Source organism: Thalia democratica, chromosome 9 (assembly GCF_965202585.1).
Source record: "Thalia democratica chromosome 9, ktThaDemo2.hap1.1, whole genome shotgun sequence".
NCBI lineage: Eukaryota > Metazoa > Chordata > Thaliacea > Salpida > Salpidae > Thalia > Thalia democratica.
The window spans coordinates 34,917,792-34,942,044 of NC_139173.1; the positions used below are offsets into that span (position 1 = coordinate 34,917,792).

The 24,253-nt window shown below is 27.9% G+C and overlaps 1 pseudogene across 1 annotated transcript in view; it reads right to left on the reverse strand.

Moving 5' to 3' along the window:
* Positions 1-4,048: 4,048 nt before the first annotated feature.
* Positions 4,049-24,253, reverse strand: part of LOC145845228 (T-complex protein 1 subunit eta-like) — a 35,521-nt pseudogene continuing 15,316 nt past the window's right edge. Inside the window, exons 15-16 of the transcript XR_014370310.1 lie at positions 4,777-4,852; positions 4,049-4,186 (exon numbers count right to left, since the gene is read on the reverse strand). The product of XR_014370310.1 is annotated as a T-complex protein 1 subunit eta-like (transcript). The remainder of the gene's footprint in view (positions 4,187-4,776; positions 4,853-24,253) is intronic.

Sequence of the window (24,253 nt, forward strand, 5' to 3'; positions counted from 1 at the left end):
TTATATACAATACATAGTGCTGTTTATTAGGCATTATTATTTTCATTTTAATAATCGATTTGTATTTTATTGCATAGATTAAAACACGTTAGTTTGTTTAAAAAAATGTATAAAATATTAACTATAATATCAAAATAATAATAAATTAGGTTAACATTCAAAATAATATTTTTTTCAAGTTTAAAAGTAAATTTATGTTAATCTATGTAGCATGGATTTAAAGTTGTTTGTGTTATAATTAAAACGGGGCATTTAAAACAAATTAAACTGTTTATTTGTTTTTTATTTTTATGTGCCTTCAAAAATATTTTGGTCTGAGACTAAAATATTTTAAAATTAAAAGATATTACGAAAAAAACAATAATTAATTTCAAGTATGTTTAATTAATTATATTTAATCATATGAATATTTTTGCTGTTGAAATTTAAATAAATCTGTTATAAACAACTATCACTTAATTAAAAAAAATTATTATAAAACAGAAGTTAATAAGATATTATTTATGATACTTGTTTAAAAAACCTGTCTGAGCAATTATCACAATATGTATTTGTTTTATTATTTGCCAACTTTATACTAAAAAACTAATTAAAATATTGATATCTAAAATAATTTATTTTATAACTAACAAAAATAATAGATAAGTATAAAATATATAAAATAAACGACATAACATATTTGTTGAGGTAAACATGTAAAAATAAACAGTTTTATGTTTTAGTTAATCATACCAACAAAGTTTTCCAAAAATTACAATGTTAAGGCAAAATTCTGTTTAAATTTACGGAATATTTAATAATATTGGTTGAAATTGTTGACATTTTGCAATCCCAGTAGGTTTTAGGAACTTAACCAGTTTAATTCAGGGTTGTTTAAAAAGCATCGGTTGTTGTATGAATTTTTTATTTCAGTCATTATACAGCTGCTATGGTTGTGACTTTATTGTTAAATGATTATTGTTAAGGTGCTACTTTTGTTTATTGATTGGAGTTGTTAAGATGGTATTTCATTCAGCTTAAAACAAGGTTTGATCGTCAAAAAAATTTACATTAAAAAAACTAATTATGGGTTTTATTTGAAATTTGAACAGTTAGTTCTCAGGGTATACTAGTTAGACGTTTACAAATTTTTTATGATTATTTTTGTTCAATTTTAAAAAAACTTGCTAAGTAAAATTTTTGAAAAGTAAAATTTTCAAAATTCTAGTATATTAAGTAATTTTTTTAAATGTTTCAAAACGTTTTGCTTATTAAAAATTAGATTTTATTTTGGACCAAATTTAAATTTTTCAGTACAAATGAAGTTAATATTTTTATCTTTCTACTAATGCTCAAAAGATTATTGTTGAAAAAAGTTAACTATTTAAAATATTCTGTTATTTTTCTTTGGAATCTCTACTTTTTGGACTGCCAAAACAGTTCAAAATATCACCTTTTATTTGTACAAACAGTTAAGTTTACTTTTATCGTGTTTTTAAGCTAATTTTCACCCTTTTTTTATTACTAATGAAATTAGGCTGTTTTAGTTTAATTATTTTTTTACGTTTATTTCTTGATTACGTAGATTCGCCTATATATACAAAACTTATATAAAAACAAATAAAATGCAAAAAATTAAAACTTGTGTTGTTATTTTTATAAGTTCAGTAGAATAATGGTTTGATGTAACTCGGAACTTTTTTGGTCGCTCAGGCTAATTTTTTTGCCTCAAAGAGTGGCAACCCTGTGTATTAACAAAATATACAGATAAAAATGATAGATGTCAAAAGGAAGTTATTTGATTAATCAATCTAATGATCACTATTTGTAAAATATAAGATGTATTGGTTGATTGTCCTACTATATTTTAATTGATTTTGTTTTTTAAATTAAAGTTTACTACTTTTAAATGACATTTCAAGCAGGCTTCTAATTTGTTAAAATATTTTTGATGTGTTATTTAAGTTTATAGGCTTTTATTAACTTAAAAACAATATATTAATAAACTATAATATTGTAATTTAATTACCACTGTAAAAATAAATTTTATTTTAAGCATTTAGTATTATTCCATACCAATTTCCACATGCATATAAATCAGTGTTTCCCAAAGTGGGCCATGAGCAGTAAAGTGATATTTAGCTAGATAGTATTATTTGTGAATATTTACAATTTTAGATTTATATATTAATATTTTTAAGAGCAGTGTTGTTAGTTAGTAAATTATGGTACAATCTTAATTCTATTCTTTTTTTTATTGTTCAAAATATGAAGATTTGTTTTGTTTAAGTCTTTTTTAGAACATTTTAAAGAATATATATTTATCTCAGTTGTTTCATACTAGATTAATCAGTTTTAGAATAGTTTATAAAATCTATAAAAGCTTTATTATACCTTTTTACTTACATATACTTATATGTTTAAAAATTGATTTGTTACCTTTTTTGATTAAAAACAACTTTTAATTTTTTAATCAAGACTTCTAAAAATTTAAGGTTTAAGTGTAAAATCACTTAGTTTTAAGTTTTGCATCAAGATATATCATTATAATTAATTGATTAATCTTTGTTTCCATGATAAGTTAAAGGTTCTATAATGTTTTTTTTTTCACTTAAAAACTTTTTTCAAACATAAACAAAAATATACATTTTCTGTTATATGATAATAAGATTTTCAAAAAAGGATTTTTAGTTTTTTCTTAGTAACTTTTGTGTAAAAACCATAAAATAGTAAAACGAACAACTTGCCTTTTAATTAATATTGAGAAACTAATTTAAGAAAACAAAGAAAATGAGTCCAGGAGTTTTAGCAACAAAACCTCCAAAATTTAAAATCTAAAATTATAAATACATGTGTCCTTAAATAGTTAACATGGTTATAAATATTGTGTTTATTCCATACAAAGTAAGTTCAAAACAAATTTAACAGTACATTTACATTAAAAAAACTATATATGGGTTCAAAAACATAAACAAAAAAGTAAGGAAGGCGTGTTCTAAAAACGCGCAACTATGAGGTCTAACTACACAGCAGAAACAATATTTGATGACTTACATAAAAGTTTACTATGGTATCAAAATATAAAGCTGTGGAAAAAAACAGTCATTAAGTAAATATATTAATTAAGCCAAGTTTATTAACTAGAGTCACTCATGATATTAAATGTAGTGTCCAAACATTAGAACGGCAGTTCTTCAAGGCAAACTCTTATGAAATAAAAAAGATCTTAACATAATGCTAAATTGCTTATTGTAAAAACTTTGTAGAGCCAAATAACTAGTTTTACTGATTCCTTACTTCTTGTTAACCTAGGGTCGGGTAATGTATAGCCCGCGACGAATTCTATTGGTTAGATAATGCAAAAAAATGGAGATTGATATATGTATTAGTAGGAGTTTTTAACTTGATATAAACTGCACAGCAATTCTTATTAAGTGAGCCATTATATCACTTATTTGCTTTTTAAAAGCTTTGTTTCAAAAATTTCCGACTCGCTTTCGCATTCTTTGACAAGTAAACCCGCGAAAGGTACTTAATGGCAAATGTGGCCCACTAGAACAGTCGTCACCAAACGTAAGCCTTACGAAATATAACTGTTTTGTAAACAATCTTTATTAGCATTGCAAAGTTTTTATGCATTGGAAATATTTTTTCTTAAACTAAAAAAGCTATATTAATTAAGCTTAATGTTTTTTAATAGCTATAAGTTTTTAATTTGCAACCTGAATTTTTTATAGAATCAATCATGTTTTATATGTTAAATTAAGTTTTTCTTTTTGTGCAGCCCTTAAACAAAATATTTAATTCAGCTAAACTTGTCTAATTCGATAATTGTTTAAAACATCTCTATTAAATAACAAAAATTATTAATTGATTTGAGGTTTATATTTTTATGGTCAGATAAATTTTTATTTAATTATCTACTTATTAGTCAAGTAACCAATTAAACCGAATACTTGTTTATTTAAGATCAATACAGAAAGTATTATCACTCTAATCAACAAAACTTAAAAACATAGCAACGAAAAGGTCACTGCATAGCAACATGGTAGTAATCATAGCAACGTAGTTACATGGGTCTTCTCATACCCCTTCCTCCGGGTTGTTGCATTTGTAGTTCACCGTGACCTGATCTGGGGTTCTTAATTGTTTCATCAACAGCTAGAACTAAACAAGCTCCTTCGCTGGCCGATTTCAATGCGTTTATCTGTTGCAATGTTATTTGTAAATAATATTTAACATAGTTTTTAAATGATGCATTTTGTAATTATCAATCTTTAAATAGTGAAATCAATCTGTTAACAATTCACAATTATATAAACGTGTTTGCGTCTTTTTTCTGCTGTTGTTTTTGTTGTTCGATTTTTATTAAAAAAAATCATTTAATTGTGACAACTACACTATACATTATTGTTTTATTTATCAAACATTAAAATCAATTTAGAACAGATGTTTTAATTCATACAAATTTGTTTTGATGACTGATTTAAACCGTAACTGAATTTTGTTTCGCTAATTATTAACAAAGTATGCATTGCGAGTTCATTAAAATTTATCTCTTTATAACTTTTACTAAATTTTTTCTAATACTATCAGTTGTTATTATATCTCAACTCACAAAATCAATGATTATCTAATTAATTTAAATCTACAGTTTCTTTAGTAAAAAACGATTATAATAATTAAACTAAACCAAATAATAAATTTATTTAATTCTAAAAATTTAAGTGTAAGCTAAATTTCAAAAATACTATTCCAAATTTTTTTTGGATAATATAAAAACCAACTATATCTCACCTTTACAATGGAAGGTTCCCACACGCAGGCATTGTAATTATCACACAAGTCTTCATTGTTGATGTCAACTCCGAACCTAAAAGTTGTTTGTAGTTGAAGTTTATCTGTTTATAATTTGAAAAGCATAATTCAACAAGTTGTAGTTAAAAAAAAAACCTAATTGTGAATGGAGTAAATAGAAAAATATATTGAAGAATAAAATCGTTTGCTTTATCAAATAAAACTTGAACATACGAATAAAATAATAAGTTCAAGTGAGGTCTTCGCTACAAAACCACTATAAACCAGGTGGTAAAGATCTGATATCAAACTTAAATAAAAGTAAGGTAAATTTCAACAGCTGTTGTAAAGCAATCTATATAGGATTGACATAGAAAACAAAGTGAAAAACATTGTCAACTCTACTTTTTGACCTGTCTAAAATAGAATAAGCCATTTTACAAGAAAACCTTTGAATGGATTTTTTAAGATGTAACTTTTGATCTAAAAAAATTCAAGTTATTTATAAATTTAAATGACAAAGAATGTACATCGGCAGAACTTGCTTATAATTTCATATAAGAAGAGACCAAAATATATCAAAATCCCTTAGAAGTTGGATGGACACGGGTTTGAATAAACCATCTAATAGGTTTGTTCTTTATGTATCTTTAAACAAACATCTATTTTGTGTGCAACTAATAAGAAAAAGAGACTTTAATGGTAGACCAAGTGCATAGTTTACTGGGATTAGATAAATGCATCTCAAATACAGAAAACTTGAACAATTGATGAAAAAGTAGAAATAGAGACTGTGATGCAGTTCTTTATGTTTTAGACTTTAAAAATATATCAAGGAAAAAAGAAGGCATGTGTGGAATTCTAGCAATAAAACAAAAACTGCATTAGGACCGAAAATAGATGAATAAGTGTTTAATTTTTAAGAATATTTTAAACTTTCTTATGTATGTTAATAAACATGTAAAAACAGTAATATTCTATTTCAACATGTACAAAGGAAAATCAATTCATACAGTAAACAATAAGTTATAATATTCCATAAAATATTTTTTATATAGGCTCAATTATCTTTTTAAAATACAAGTTTTAAGAAAGCTGCCTGTTATGAAAAAGGTTTTGTTTAGCTTTCATTTGTTAATGATTGCAGAAAAATAAAGTGAACTAGTAGCTTATTTACTTTACCTTCTTTCAATAGATTTATAATCAGGCAATGAGTTTTTAGTTCACTCTTATAGTTTGTGCCATAATATAACTTGAATATTATATTATATATGGCACATAAAATGACTATATATAATAATATATTGAGTAAGGTTTATGTTAAGTAAAAAACATAAAATGTCAAATGAAAATGGAATTAAATTGCTGATTGAAAATTCCAAGATTGGAAAGCAACTGAAAGAAAAAACTTATAGCATTTGGAGCTCAAAAGGATATAGAGTTTAGTTCACTCCAAAATGATATTTGCAAATTAAAAAATGAATACACTGAGAAAAGTTTGAGTCTTGAACAAAGGTTGGTTGAATTTAAAAATGATGGTTCCACATGTGAAAAAAGTCTTAGCCTTGACAAAAAATATACTGCGCTAGAAGAAAAAAAATAGTGATCTACAGACATCATTCCTCCAGTTTAAATAAGAAATTTCTACAAAATTTGAAAAGTTTCAAACAAAGTTTATGACCTGCGCTGATGCAGTTCGATTGAACGAACCAGCTGAGTTTTTCACAGATATAAGTACAAAATTGAATTTGGTTACCAAAAAATTGAAGCTCAAAGTGATGAAAAATTAAAAGAAAAAAAGGCACTCAATGTGATTGTATTCAATATTCCAGAATCAGAAAATCCTAGTAGCTTACTTGAAAATTCAAAAAGAGATTTAAATACTATACAAGAAATTTTGAAAGTACATAAAATTATTAAATCTGAATTCAACTCATTGTACAGAATTGGAAAAACTATCAAGAATAGATGCAGACCAATTATAATTTAGCTCAACAATTTGGTAGCTAAGCAGAGACTATTAAAATTGAGAAATTTAAAAGTTATTAGCAAAGGAAAAGAAAACGCAGTATATATTAATCCTGATAGAACGGCTTCAGAGCTATTGGCTCTTAAAAAATTGCGAGAAGAATTAAAAGTAAAACAACAACTAGCTGATGATAAAAATCTGAGAGTACAATGCGTCATAAGAAACAACAAAATAGTTTAAAAAATACAACAGCTCTTTCGTTACACCACCCTGGAACTTTGGGGTTAGTGTTAGTTGTAACGACTTTGTTAAAAACTCTAATACATTTAATATATTTAGTAAATCTGTTGATTCTGATGGTAATTGTAGTGACTTTTTTCTTAATAACAGTAATGTTAGTTCTTTAAAAGTTAAGTGTACTAAAGCCTCAAGCACAAATTTTCTTAATGGGTCAAAATCTAGTAAACATTTTCTAATAAAAGTTTCTTATACAAATATTAGATCTATCTTAAACAAATTAAGTTTTGTTGAATTTTATATGTGCACAAACAACATAGACTTATTTTTCTTTACTGAAACTTGGTTAAATCCTAACATTATCAATTCTATTTTTTGTCCATATGGGTACAACGTTATTCGCAATGATAGATTGAGCAGGGGGGAGGCGCTGCTGTTTTTGTTAAAAACTATTTAAAAACTATTGAAGTTAAAAGTGAATTTATTGCTTTTGATGGTTTTGAATTTATATGTTTTAATTTAATTCTCAACGAATTTAAGTTAAGATTTCTATGTATTTATATCCATCCAAATCTTTCTAAATCTATAAAAATTGTATGAAACATGATTGACCTTGTTAAAAAATTCACACCAAAAAATGTTTCTTTCTATATTATTGTTGACTTTAATTTTCCCAATATTGATTGGAGTATTCCAAGCTCAACTTTCAATGAATGTAATAAAAGTTTTATATAGTTTTGTTAGAAAATTATTTAACTCAAACTATTGATTCACCTACACATAAAGACGGTGGTATTCTTGATTTAGTGCCTTGTAATTGCATAGGGTTGGATAGAATTAAATTTCATTCAGTGGATTCACCTTTAACTAATACTAATGACCATTCCCTTATACCTTTTGGCATTAATGTTAATAAGAGCATGAAATCAGCTACTGTGACACTTTACCCAGATTTTTCCAGAGCGGATTTTAAGTGTATTAACGAATATTTGTCAAGTATAGATAGGAAATTTATTTGTAATAAATCAGAGAATTTACAGAAGTTTTATAATAAATTTGTTAACATTATTAATCTTACAATCGAAAAGTTTGTACCCTTGAAGAAGAAAAATAGAAAACGTAAGTTATATCCTTCTAATTTAAAAAAGCTACTAAAAGAAAAGCAAAAACTATACAAAAAATGCAAGTTAGATCAGCAGAAAACTGAAAAATACAAGCTAGTTTCAAAAGCATACGAAAAAGCTGTAAAAAATTTCGACATACAACATGAAAAAAGCTTTTGTCAAAATAAAAATTCAAAAAATTTTTACTCTTTTGTAAAATCAAAGCTAAATCTATCACCTTCCTTTCCTCTTTTACTTGATGAAAATAACTTACCATTTACTTCTGACTTTGATAAAGCCTCTTATTTTAACAAATCATTCCAAAGAGTATTTAGTAAAGATTTTGAAGATGAACATTTTAAACTTATTGATAAAAGTTGTCAAATGCAAGATGTTTTTATTACTAATAATGAAATAATTGAGTCTGTAAATTATTTAAAAGATAAAATACTCAGAACAGCAGAAAATATACCTTCGTATTTTTTAAAACGAACTATTTGCTCTCTCATTTTTCCAATCTCATTAATTTTTAATTGCTCTTTAGCTATATCTTTCATACCAAGACAATGGAAAATATCTTATATTATACCAATATACAAAAGAGGAAACAAAAATAATACATTAAACTACAGACCAATTTCACTAACTAGTAGCTTTTGCAGATCTTTTGAACATATAATTTCATCTTTTCTTAAATAATCTTTTTTCTCTTAAATAATTTGGTTTCATTCCTAAACGAACTTCCTGTATTCAATTATTGGATTGCCTTCATTCATGGTTAATATCTTTTTTTACCAATAAATCTATCAATGTAATTTATACAGACATTCAGAAAGCGTTTGACTCTGTCTCTCATTTTAAGTTAATTAAAACTTTATCTCAATACAAAATTAATAGAAATCTAGTTGAATGGTTTAAAAAATTTCTTCAGGAAAGAACACAAAGAGTAGTTATCAGTAACACGTTCTCAGAATCCTTACCAATTTTTAGTGGAGTTCCGCAAGGAGGGGTTATTAGCCCACTTTTATTTATAGCCTATATAAATGATATAGCCACAGAAGTTGATTCTAATAGCAACGTTAAGCTTTTTGCAGACGACACAAAAATATTTAGCTAATATAGCTTAGTTTTACAAAAATCTTTAGATAAAATCTACTATTGGTAAAAAGAAAGGAGATTAAACCTAAATCCCAGCAAATGTCAAGTTTTGAATATTCACAGAAGTACGACTATTCCAACGTTTGACTTTAAAATTAACTATGTAATCTTACCTAAAACTTAAGTATTGAAAGACCTTGGAATTTTTATTTCAAATAATTTAAAATGGAACCATCACATTAACTATATTTACCGTACTGCATCAATTTTATCTAAACAAATTCTAAAAAGCTTTATATCTACGGATTTGGTAATTCTTAAAAAATTGTACCTAGTTTACATCCGCCTAAGATGGAATACAACACACCTTTATGGTCTCCTTGTTTTACAAAAGACATCAACCAACTAGAATCTATTCAAAGAAAATTTACCAGATCAATCTAAAATCGTTGCAACATTTCATATACGTCTTACATAGACAGACTAGCAAAGCTTAATATAAAAACTTTAAAGTACAGAAGACTTGAATTTAATCTTATTACTTTTTTTAAACTGATTAACAATGAAACTACTATTGATTCTCAAACTTTCTTTAAACTTTATAAAAATAGTTACTCACTCAGTAGGTAATAATAGAAAATATACATGTAAATATCATTTCAACAAAGTTGTTTGGCAAAAATCTTTTTTCTATCTTTCGGTAAAAATGTGGAACGAACTTCCAAATGAACTAGTATCGCGCAAAAATCTTGAACATTTTCGATTAAGATTAAAAAAATTTGATTTAAATAAAATATCTACCAGTAAAGTAAATAGTAAGTAATTAGTTTTGTTCATCTGTGTAACCATTAATTTGGTGTGTGGTATGTAGTTTATTGGTAGTTTAATCTGTAAGCTAAACCTTCCCCTTATAGATCCTTTTCAATTTTGATATTTTGGACGGTCTATTGTCAATGTGCCCGGGGCTTTAGATTTTGAAATTATTGGATACTCAGTTGATTCCTAAGCTAGATTTGTGAGTTGTTGCTGCCACATGCTTGAAGTGATTTTTGACTGAATTTGCCGTGGTGAAACTTTGAAAATATGACAAATGGCGAATAGTTTTTTCAATGTTCTGCAAGATGAAGAATTCTGTCTAAAGTTGAAAGGAAATGCTGTTCTGAAAGTTCGTGTTTGATGAAAAGTGGTCTTCACAGAATTAAAGAGTTCCTAGAGTTTCGAGCTAGGTTCTGAAGAATTTTGACAGCATATGCTTGTTTCAGGAATTTGTTGCTTTGGAATGTACAATTGGAGATTAGTGACTTTGGAATTGTTGAATATTTTGGTTGTAAAAGTTTTAGTTTATTCAGTTTGTGCCTTGTATAAGTTTTATGTTTATGTTTATTTAATCACTGTAATTTGTTAGTGTGTTTTATGTTAGTGTCATTCAGTTTTCTGGCTTGGGTTTTAATGCCTAGGTCCTTCGCTTGACAATAGACTTTAATAATAATAAAATAGTCTAATTATAATGCCTTCGAGTGTACAATGTGCACTGAAAATAGTTTTATGATCATGCAGTACAACTTGAAAATAACAATAAAAAGTTGTTTTTGGATAGATAGGAAGTGTTAATCAAACAAAGGATGGCTAAATGGTAAAACAACCATGTTATAATGCTTTTTCCTTAAAAGGTATGTAGCATTGTGTTTCTTTTCAACATGACTAATTCTATTGGATGTCATGTTGATTACCCAAACAGTAAAACTTTGAGCTAAGAAATAAAAAAACATTTAACTACTAAAAGTTTTTAAAAACCAGAGGTTAGTAGACTGCCGTATTGAAAACAACGATTGCAGAAAATTTCAAGTTTTCTATTGTATTACACAGTGATGACAAAGTAAAAAGTATAACTTGGACCTGTTAAATGTTAAAGTTTAATTTTGAGCTCAATGAGTATGCAGTACCTATGCATTTTATTACTCTAATTTATAAAAGAGTCATGTTAGCATCTGCTTGACCAGCGACTATAAGAAAGCTCCAAATAGTTGCATTGAACAGATTAATTTAAACGCAGCATCTATTGTTAAGGAATTAAACATAAGAGGAAAAGTATAAAAACTGCACCAAAAGAGAGCTTTTTTGACAATCAAAGACCATAAAAGAAGTTTCCCAAATTCAATAGAGTGTAGATTTATAAATACGATGAAATCAGATATAGGAAGAATTGCTAAAAAGATACTTGATAAAGTTAATTTTGACATCAAACTCAAAACCAACCTCACTCAATGGAAAAATTCATTTGAGGTAATTGACTGGTTTAATAAAATCGAAAACAAAAAGAAGCTGTGCTTCTTGAAATTTGATATTGACAAGTTTTACCCCTCAATATCAAAGAATGAATTAACGAAGGCATTGAAATTATTTTTAAAGCATGAGTGTCTTATCAGATTCTAAAGGTGTAGAATGGGTTAAGAAAAACGACACTAATAACTTCGATGTGCCTATGGGCAGTTATATGGGTGCAGAAATTTGCGATCTGATAGGATTATATATCTTGTCCGATTTGTCTTTAATTGACATTTTAGTTTCATTTGGGTTATATAGGGACGATGGTCTAACGGTTTTAAAGAAATCCAAATGTGAAAATGAAAGGGCAGCAAAAACAATCAGAAAGATTTTCCAGAATCATGGGTTTAAGATAACTGTGGAAGCAAATTTAATCCAAACTGACTATTTAGACATCACGATGAATTTATCAAATCACACATATGCCCCATTTCAAAAAGAAAACTCGCATATAAAATATATAAACAACCAATCAAATCACCCTGAACTAATAAGAAAGAGCATAGGCCCAATGGTTAGTAACAGATTAGGTAAACTTTCCAGTAGCGAAGAGATTTTCAATAACATCAAAAAAGACTACAATGAAGCCTTAGCTATAAGCGGATACAACAAACTCAAAAGCTACAACGAAACTATCTCAAAGCCCAATAGAAAGACCAGAAAGTCCAGGAAAATTATTTACTTCAACCCTCCATTCTGCAATTCTGTGAAAACAAACATTGGTAAAAAATTCTTGGATCTTGTACGACTTCATTTTCCAAGAAATAACAAACTTCACAAGATCTTTAATAAGAACACCATTTAAATTTCATATAGTTGCCTTCCAAACCTAAAAAACGTAATAAATACCCATAACAAAAGGATTTTAGACGATTCAAACAAAAAAGATAAGACTTGCAACTGTAGGGACAAAACCAACAACCCTTTTAAAGGAGAATGCTTACTAAGTAGAAAAGAACACTCATTTAATGAAAAAACAAATATGATGTAATAAAATGGTATAATCATGGATCTTTTAAAACAACTTTTAACTTTAAGTTATTAACATTTTTTTAAATTGTTAATGCTAAATATAAAGAACTTTTCAATCAGTTTTTTTTTTTTCTCAGACCAATTATAATTTGAGAGGAAATGATACAAAATTTAAATGTAAATACAATTTAATAACAGTCAGTGGCAAAGTTCTTTTTTCTGCAGAACAATAAATATGTGGAATTAGTTACCACAGGATGTGGTTTCGTGTTGGAGGGTTGAACATTTTCGATTAAAACTAAAAAAATAGATTTAAATAATATAAACACCAGTAAAATACAGCGATTATTGATTAAAATTTCATCATAATGATGGTTTGAAGTAATTTTTATTTACTTATTTCAAAGTATTTTAGTATCACAAAGAATAATTTTTCTTCCCTACGCCTTCCCCCTACAAATTATAAATTGTTAATTTTGTAAATGTGTAATATTTTTTCAACACATAAGTTTATACATGAAAATTTATTTTGTTTAGTTTTTTGTGCATACTAAAGTTATATTTGATCATACAATACTATTTGTTTGTTATCTTTTTACTATGTTATGTTTAGTTTTTTAATTTTCATTGAATGTAACTTGTTTGTTGCTTTTTTTGTGTGTGTTGTTTAAGCGGCTCAGGTTTTAATGCCCGAGTCCATCTTCGCACAATAAACTCCAATAATCAAACACATGAAAAATCAAGCAAATGTTTTGTCAACTTTGACATTTAAAACTTTTATCCAAGCATCAAGTTTAAGCACCTTAAAAATGCAATATAATTTACAAGAAAATTTACAGATATAAGTGAAGAGAAAACAAACATCATAAAGCACACGCGTAACTCAGTGCTTACTTACAATGGATAAGCATGGACCGAAAGTTTACAACACTCAGCTTTTGAAGTCCGAATGGTGGTCATATTTGCGCGATCTAGTTGGCCTGTACTACTAAATACATTAGGAAAAATAAATAGGCCTATATAGGGATGATGGATTAGCAATTATTAAATACAAAAACAACCAGGATCCTAAGAATAAAAAATACAAAAACATTGAAGATCATTAAGGAACTCAGTTTCAGCATCACAATAGATATTAGAATGACTAGATGCAAATTCTAGGATATTTTTTAAAATCTAGCTGACAGTTTTTATATGCCATACAAAAAAGACAACCGCTCAATTAAATACATCAACAATAACTCAAACCACCCGATGGAAATCAGGAAAAAACTTACCTAAAATGATAGAGAAAACATTAAGTAGGCTGTCTACAGATCCAAAAACCTTCAGTAATGCAAAGCCTAACTACCAAGTTGCTCTACGTCAATCTAACTTCAAACACGAGCTAGAATACGCAAAGAAGACCCTATAGATAAATAAAAAACGAAAACGAACAAGAACGATTGTGTTCTTCAATCCCCCTACTGCAAATCAGTTAATTGATTCTATGACATATTACCTTATATAACAAGCCAGTATTAAATTAATATAGTTAAACGGTGAAGTTCATTGTTTATTATTACTTATATGATAAGAAAAGGATTAACAGAAAATCCACTAACAGTAAGTGATCAGCTTAGTAAAACATTAACTTACTCTTATATTAGTGGCTTACAATGCTTCTGCAAATTTACTTCAAAGTGATAAATAATAATATTAAATGGCGTTGAAATAAATAATATTATTTGCTTTTACCTTTTAAATGTTTTTATAAACTTTTGTGCATCTGAAATAAAACTTTTCTTGATATTTTGTTAATAAGACTTTTATTGCTTAATAACAAATTTTGTATTCTATTTCATTAGTTCATACTAATTTATGTTTTTTTTTTAAGTGGATAAAAGTTTGAATAAACAAGGAGTTTTGAAAACTTGTTAAAATAATGCCAACAAAATGTTTAGTTTGTTACAACTTATTACATTAAGTAATTTTTTGTTATAAATTTTACTTCCGACAAACAAACAAATAATGAATGATACAAACAAAATAAACAAATATTTTGGATCTTTACTGTTAATTTTTTAATAAATAAGTTAACTCAATTTGTAACATTTTTAAGAGTTGTGTTTCTTTGATAATTTTATTCCAAGTGATTATTGCACGGCAGTATATAATTTAATAATTATTGTTTTTACAAAAATGTCGTATATGTTTTAAACTGAGCATCAGAGCATCAGAACTGTCTAATATTTTATCACAAGTAGGCATCGAATAAAGTTTTTTTTTTTTGAGTTTTTAATTTAATGTTTTTTTATTCAAAACAGGGAAACTCCCATCACCAGGAAATGTTAGTTCACAACCAGGGACCGGACTATAGGCAGATGAACAAATTGAGGCAAGCCCATGTGAACGCCACACTCCCACCCCAAGTTTTAATAAAAAGGGTAATGAAAACTTATCAATTGCATTTTTGTTATTTTACACTGGTTTATAAAAAAGTATGCGCTGTAAGTTGCATGTTAAATTGTTAAACTGATTCATAGTTTACAATAAGCCAACCAGGTCGAAAAAACAAAGTAAGGCTACTGCATTAGAGTAATGCAATAAAAAGTCTTAAAACTTAGCAATCATACAGAAGCAAGTTAGTAAAAACTCCAAAGACTAGGACTTACAGCTTAACTTTACGTTTTTTTTTAAGCTGCATCCATTTTATAAATACGAGGGAAAAACATATAGATTACAAAAAGTGGAAAAGTTATATTCGAAGAATTTGGAATGTTTTGCTAATACGAATGATTCACCAAACAACACTGAAAGTTGAGAATGCAGAAAATACATCGGTATTCGAGGGAATGTCCACTGAAGAACTGAACAAAAATTGCAAACACTTTAAGAAGTACGTGGATAGATTGAAGACAGTTGAGACATAAATCATACCATTGATTTCACTGCGTTCATTTACTCCATGTACATGTGTTTCAGGTAGTGGCAGATGTTCGGTTTCAGCTTGATATTCGCGCTGCAAAGTTTCAGCTTGATATTTGCGCGAGGCTTTTGCGGCGTACAACTTCTAGTTTTCATCGAGAACCGATGTAATTCTTAACTAAAGAGAAAAACTTACATTGCAGAGAAAAGTAGCGTGAATCTCATGTGAGATTTTATTTTCAATAACATTTAGTTTAAGTTGATAACAAGATACCAGCCTAAACAGATAACAAATGTTTAGAAGCAAATACTTAATAAGAAGTGATGTAAGTATTAATTATTGTATTTCAAATATTTTCAATATAATTGTTTTGTCAGTAAGAACTTAACTGAATTAATAATTCTAACAATTTTTGTAACATAATTTTATTGTATCTTACATGTAAAATGTAATAATTCCTTTTTTTTACTTCTCTAGAAGAAATAAACAATAACAAACAGTCAGAATGGAAAAAAATTCTTATTTAAAGAAGAAGCGTTAAAAGATTTGTATTTTCGTTTCTCAATGTCAACGGAGACCATTGGATTCTCATAGTTTTAGACTTTAGCAAACGTCAATTTGTTGTTTTTTACTTGAGTTCAGGTGTAAGCAAGGTAAAAATAGATGATTTATTGCTCGAAACAATGAAAGTTACTTGAAGTTGAAAGATAACAGTTTAGGTTGTTCATCTTCGAAAAAAGATTACACAAATAGCTGGATAGGTCATTGAGTGCAGCAAGCAGAATGATGAAAAAACTATATTTGTTTTAGAGGTGAGTTTCTTGTTTTCACCAAAAAACTTTTGTTTTTAAAATGTTTGATTAGAAAATAAAATTTTAGCTTTTGGTTAGTGTGGCAAAAATTTATAAGACTATTATAGGTGTCTTAATTGGCTGAAAAAACCAAAGAAAGTGAAGAATGGCTTATGGAACTCAAAATGATTAAATTTACAATGATGTTGTGTAAAAAAGATTTAAAAATAAATATCCCAGGTCTGATCATAGAAAACTTTTATTCTCCGTTTAAAAATTTTTAAGTTATAAAAAAGTGCAACTGATATATGTACACACAAAATAATAATTTTATTACATCTAAAATGAGTTTTTATTCAGATACGTGCAACAACTAAACTATGACGTGTTGAATTGCTCAACGTATACTGACGAATAATTTAATTTTAAAGAGTGTTTGATGAAAAATAAACCACTTTCTTTTTTCGTGTGTGTTGTTTAAGCGGCTCAGGTTTTAATGCCCGAGTCCATCTTCGCACAATAAACTCCAATAATCAATGTACATGAAAAATCAAGCAGATGTTGTGTCAACTTGACATTCAAAACATCTATCCAAGCATCAAGTTAAAGCACCTTAATAATGCAATATAATTTGCAAGAAAATTTACAGATACAAGTGAAGACGTAACAAACAACATAAAGCACACGTGTAGCTCAGTGCTTACAATTAAAAAACATGGACCGAAAGTTTACAACACTCAGCTTTTGAAGTCCGAATGGTGGTCATATTTGCGCGATCTAGTTGGCCTGTACTACTAAATATAAAATAAATAGGCCTTTATAGGGATGATGGATTAGCAATTATTAAATACGAAAACAACCATGATCTTGAGAATATAAAAAATAAATAATAAAGACCATCAATGATATCAGATTCAGCATCACAATATATATTAGAATGACTAGATGCAAATTGTAGGATATTTTTTTAAATCTAGCTGGTAGTTTTTATATGCCATACAGAAAAGACAACTGCTCAATCAAATACATCAACATTAACTCAAACCACCAAATGATAATCAGGAAAAAACTTACCTAAAATGATAGAGAAAACGTTAAGTAGGCTGTCTACAGATCCAAAAACCTTCAGTAATGCAAAGCCTAACTACCAAGTTGCTCTACGTCAATCTAACTTCAAACACAAGCTAGAATACGCAAAGAAGACCCTATAGATAAATAAAAAACGAAAACGAACAAGAACGATTGTGTTCTTCAAATCCCCCTACTGCAAATCAGTTAATTGATTCTATGATATATTACCTTATATAACAAGCCAGTATTAAATTAATATAATTAAACGGTGAAGTTCATTGTTTATTATTACTTATATGATAAGAAAAGGATTAACAGAAAATCCACTAACAGTAAGTGATCAGCTTAGTAAAACATTAACTTACTCTTATATTAGTGGCTTACAATGCTTCTGCAAATTTACTTCAAAGTGATAAATAATAATATTAAATGGCGTTGAAATAAATAATATTATTTGCTTTTACCTTTTAAATGTTTTTATAAACTTTTGTGCATCTGATATAAAACTTTTCTTGATTTTTTGTTAATAAGACTTTTATTGCTCAATAACAAATTTTGTATTCTATTTCATTAGTTCATACTAATTTATGTTTTTTTTTTAAGTGGATAAAAGTTTGAATAAACAAGGAGTTTTGAAAACTTGTTAAAATAATGCCAACAAAATGTTTAGTTTGTTACAACTTATTACATTAAGTAATTTTTTGTTATAAATTTTACTTCCGACAAACAAACAAATAATGAATGATACAAACAAAATAAACAAATATTTTGGATCTTTACTGTTAATTTTTTAATAAATAAGTTAACTCAATTTGTAACATTTTTAAGAGTTGTGTTTCTTTGATAATTTTATTCCAAGTGATTATTGCACGGCAGTATATAATTTAATAATTATTGTTTTTACAAAAATGTCGTATATGTTTTAAACTGAGCATCAGAGCATCAGAACTGTCTAATATTTTATCACAAGTAGGCATCGAATAAAGTTTTTTTTTTTTGAGTTTTTAATTTAATGTTTTTTTATTCAAAACAGGGAAACTCCCATCACCAGGAAATGTTAGTTCACAACCAGGGACCGGACTATAGGCAGATGAACAAATTGAGGCAAGCCCATGTGAACGCCACACTCCCACCCCAAGTTTTAATAAAAAGGGTAATGAAAACTTATCAATTGCATTTTTGTTATTTTACACTGGTTTATAAAAAAGTATGCGCTGTAAGTTGCATGTTAAATTGTTAAACTGATTCATAGTTTACAATAAGCCAACCAGGTCGAAAAAACAAAGTAAGGCTACTGCATTAGAGTAATGCAATAAAAAGTCTTAAAACTTAGCAATCATACAGAAGCAAGTTAGTAAAAACTCCAAAGACTAGGACTTACAGCTTAACTTTACGTTTTTTTTTAAGCTGCATCCATTTTATAAATACGAGGGAAAAACATATAGATTACAAAAAGTGGAAAAGTTATATTCGAAGAATTTGGAATGTTTTGCTAATACGAATGATTCACCAAACAACACTGAAAGTTGAGAATGCAGAAAATAAATCGGTATTCGAGGGAATATCCACTGAAGAACTTAACGAAAACTTCAAGCATTTTAAGAAGTACGTGGAAAGATTGAAGACAGTTGAGACATACCATTGATTTCGCTGCGTTCATTTACTACTTGTACATGTATTTCAGGTAGATGTTCGGTTTCAGCTTGATATTCGCGATGCAAAGTTTCAGCTTGATATTTGCGCGAGGCTTTTGCGGCGTACAAGTTCTAGTTTTCATCGAGAACCGATGTAATTCTTAACTAAAGAGAAAAACTTACATCGCAGAGAAAAGTAGCGTGAATCTCATGTGAGATTTTATTTTCAATGACATTTTGTTTAAGTTGATAACAAGATACCAGCCTAAACAGATAACAAATGTTTAGAAACAAATACTTAATAAGAAGTGATGTAAGTATTAATTATTGTATTTCAAGTATTTTCAATATAATTGTTTTGTCAGTAAGAACTCAACTAAATTGATAATTATAATAATTTTTGTAACATAATTTTATTGTATTCTACATGAAAGATGTAACAACTACTTTTTTTTAATTTCTCTAGAAGAAATATACAATAACAAACAGTCAGAATGGAAAAAAAATCTTATTTAAAGAAGAAGCGTTAAAAGATTTGTATTTTTCGTTTCTCTATGTCAATAGAGATCATTGGGTTTTCATAGTTTTAGACTTTACCAAACGTCAGTTTGTTGTATTTGAATCGAGTTCAGGTGTAAGCAAGGTAAAAATAAATGATTTAGCTCGAAACATTTAAAGTTACTTGAAGTTGAGAGATAAAAGTTTAGGTTGTTCATCTTCGAAAAAAGATTACACAAGTAGCTGGATAGTTTTTTGAGGTGAGTGCTAGATTATGGAAACAGCTAGGGTATATTTGTAATTGAGGTTGATTTTTTGTTTTTATCAAATTCATTTTAAAACTTTTGTTTTTTAAATGTTTGATTAGAAAAAAAAATTTAGCTTTAGGTTAGTATGGCAAAAATTTATAAGACTATCATAAGTGTCTTTAGTAGCTGAAAAAAACCAAAGAAAGTAAGAATAGCTTATGGAACTCAGAATAGCTGAATTTACAATGATATTGTGTAAATAACATACTAAAAATAAATATTTAGGTTAGATTTTCTGTTAAAAACTTTTTTGTTATAAAAAGTGCTACTAATATTTGCACTTATTTAATATCTACTACATGTAAAATAACTTGTTATGCAGTGAGTGATGGCAGAGATAAGACTTTAAACGAAACTAACACAGTTAAGAGTTCAGAGTTTATCGGCTAAGCTAACAGAAAAGGTACTTTTTAGAGACAACCACAGCTCAGTCGTATTAAAGGGAAAGTTTTATGTTATTTGGTGCAGTACATGAACATTAGCAACCCGTGTTTGCAGCAAAGCAGAAACTCGAAACTACACAAAAGCCAGTGAGTGTGGAAAGAAGAACGTGATAGTAAGTACTTTATAAGCCAAAGTCTCTCATGGATCCAAATAGGCAAACTGTCTCATCTGACATTTTTTAGAATTTTCAACATTTCAGAGATTACAAATTGGTATCCAGTGTCGTGATGACTCTTGCTGACTAGCCATTTACAGGACTTAAAAATTGTTATAACTTCTTCAGAACAGTTTGTGGGTGAGGCAACCAATGTCGCTCAGTTAGTTGAAATTCAAGGAATCGAAGATGATAAGAATGAGGAAACTGCAGCAAGCAAGAAAAACAGAATGTTACACCATGGAACTTCTCATTCATAGGATCTGGGAATTTTGGAGACTGGATCCAGGTCTTAAAAGACTGGAACTTTCGGCCAAGGTTTTTATTGAGCCGAAGTTTTAGTTTAAAAATTGAATAAAGTATAGAGAAGGTGATCAATCAACAAGCATATAAGATGATTAAATCAAATTCAAAAAAGTCTTCTTTGTTTTTCTAAACAAAACATCGGCTCAGGTCAAGATTGAAAAAGTTGAAGTAAGACGGTTTGCGATTGGGAAAAAAAAATATTAGAGACAATACGCACATGATTATATTTAGAGAAGGTTTGTAAACTAAGAAAATCGAAATAGTCTACTGGTTTGATATACCAAAAATGTATTATAAAAATGAAGGTTTTAATAAAACTTACCAAATTCAGCAAAAATGAATTTGTTTCAATTATCAAAATACAAAGGGAGAAACAATTAAATGTTCATTTTTAGCTAGAAAAAAAATTTAAGCTGCCAAATAAAAGATTTGTGATGAAAATTTGTATATAGTTATTAGAAGAAATCACATGAAGAAATTGCATTAAACAAGACAAACAAATTGTTACACCATGGAACTTCTCATTAAAAGGCTTTGGGTATTTTAGAAACTGGATTAAGGTCTGCAGAGACTGGAACTTTCGGCCAAGGGTTTTTATCAAGCAGGTAGTTTTTGTCTAACAATTAACTTCAGCTCAAGAAAGGTGATATATAAATTACTCAATTAAGATAATTAAAACGCTGATAACAAATTATTGCACGTTTTTCTAAACAAAACATCGGACAACATCAACATTCAAAAAGCTGGAGTAACACGAAATGATATTGGAAAAGTAAGTCAATTGAGACAAAACACATTAGCATGTAATAAAGAATATGAAAACTGACTTTAAAGGGCTTAAATCTATTTGTTATATTCAATCTCTAATGTAACAATTTTATAAAGTTGACAATATTACCTGTTAATTAAACTTAAGTAATGAGGATAGAAAGTCAAAGATCAGATATTCTTGATGTATTTTATATCTACAAAAAAAAGTTTAAGAAAACCAGAGATTTATAGTCTGCCTTATTGAAAACAACAATTGCAGATGATTTAAACTATTCCAATTTAATCAAGTGTAAAATAGTGATGACAATGACAATAATGACAAAGTACAAAGTATAAGTAAACCAGCTTAAGGTTAGCAGTAGTTATGTTTGAATGCTAACCTCAATAAATATTCATTGCCGTTGCAATCGTTGCAATATTAAATTTATAAGTTTTATTGATTATTCTAGTTTAATTGTTTTTTTTAAATTTGTTTCAATTTTCTTCTCAACATTTTAATGCCTTTGTATATTACTACTATATATAAGTAAAAAAGTATTGATATGAGAAATGTTTTATAAGTTAATTTTCAACATTTACAGAGATTCTAAAAACAGAGTTTTAAAGAAAAAATGTTCAAGTGAAGTTAAACTGGTAGAACGAGCTACAAGACTTTTTATAAGTTTGATAAGATTTATAAAATGTTTAGACAATTCTGAAGACGTAGACAAAATGAAAATTTAAGTAATGATAAATTTTGACAGTTATGATAATAGTAAAAATTTTCAAACAAAGTTATAGTTTCCGGCAACTATGAAACCCATGATGAAGTGTCTATGTGTAATAAGGAGGCAATTGTAGGTTTGTATACACTCCGTTTGTAGAGGTGTGAACGTTGAAACAATAGGAGATTTTAATAAGGTTTGCAAGAGTATTGTGAAAACAACAATTGATAATATCATTGTCAAGCCACTAATTCAATACATTCATTGAAAATGTTCAAAAGAGATTTCCTTGACATCTCCTTAAGTTACATGCGAACCCATACAAAGAAAATCTTTGCTTTAGTTCTTTTTAAAGATTATTAGTTCAACAGTTTGTTAAAGCTAAGTAAACAAATAACTACAAGTATTGTAAGTATAAAAACTTACTAATATTTTTTATATAATAACATTAATAAGCTGAAGTGAACAAATGTTAAGATTTTATCAGTTATTAAAAAATATACCATGTAGATCTTACTGCATTTTTTAAGGTTAAGCAGATTCATTAGATCGACTAAGTTAAAAAAAACAAAGTGGAGTTACTGCACTAGTGTAATGCAATAAAAAGTCTTAAAACTTACTTAATAAAACTTATGTATCATACAGAAGAAAGTTAGTAAAAACTATAAAGACTAGGACTTACAGCTTAACTTAATGAATTTTAAAGCTGCGTTCATTTTATAAATACGAAGGGAAAAACATAGAAATGACAAAAAGAGGAAAAGTAACATTTGAAGAGTTGGAATTTTTTGCTAACACGAATAATTTATCTAACAACACTGAAAGCTTAGACGCAGAAAATACATCGGTATTCAAGGGAATGTCCACTGAAGAACTGAACGAAAACTACAAGTACGAAAGGGACTTATAGGGACAGATTGAAGATATACCATTCGATCGCCGAAGTTGTGTTTTCATTTACTCCATGCACATGTGTTTTAGGTAGATGTTCGGTTTCAGCTTGATATTCGCGCTGAAAAGTTTAAGCTCAATATTCGTGTGGCTTATCTGCTGCGTGGAAGTTCTAGTTTTTTCCACAGTTCTAATTTACATCGAAACCGATGTAAACCTTGTTAGGGGAGAACTAACTTACATCGCAAAGGAAAATAGAGTGAAATATCATGTGATACACTTGGAATCTTTTTTACTTTTCATTTACATTGTTAATAAAGCTAATAAAAAGTTATTGTTTGCCTGAAAGTGCTTGTCATTGTTTTGGCCTGAAGATATTGACAACTGTTGTCTTTTGAAACGAAAAAAAGACTGTAATGCAGAAGTAGAAAAAGAGACTGTACTGCAGAAGTAGAAAAAGAGACTGTACTGCAGAAGTAGAAAAAGAGACTGTACTGCAGAAGTAGAAAAAAGACTGTACTGCAGAAGTAGAAAAAGAGACTGTAATGCAGAAGTAGAGAAAGAGACTGTACTGCAGAAGTAGAAAAAGAGACTGTACTGCAGAAGTAGAAAAAGAGACTGTAATGCAGAAGTAGAGAAAGAGATTGTACTGCAGAAGTTTAAAAAGAGACTTTAATGCAGAAGTAGAAAAAGAGACTATACTGCAAGATCTAGAACTTAGCCAGGGAAAAGCTTAATAAAAGAAACTTTTATGTATCAGAGTGGGATTCAAAAAGTACATATCAAATACCAAAAATTTGAAGAATTGATAAAAGAGTAAAATTAGAGACTACAATCCATTTCATTATCTCCAAGACCTTGAAAAGTTATTAATTAAAAAAGAAGCCGTTTATGAAAATCTAGCAAGAATACAAAATAAAAGTTAGTGTTAAAAACTTATGTATCAATATAGTGATTAATTTTAAGAACATTTGAAATTTGATAATGTATGTCAGTAAAGCAGAGTTTTACAAACATACTAATAAAAACACTAATATTCTACTTTCAATAATATTTAATGAAATTTTTTGTACTTCAATTATGTTGATGATTGTTTTGTGTTGGTCAGAAGCGAGAAAATTATGGATGAAATTTTCAATACTTTAAATAATGCTCATAACTCTATCAATTTCACAATGTGAAAAGAAAATGATTATGTACAATTAAACGAGAATAAATGTACTTTTAACTTCGGTGTATAAAAAGAAAACCTCAAAGAGGTCATTGTTTGAATTTTCAAATCTAATTGTAACT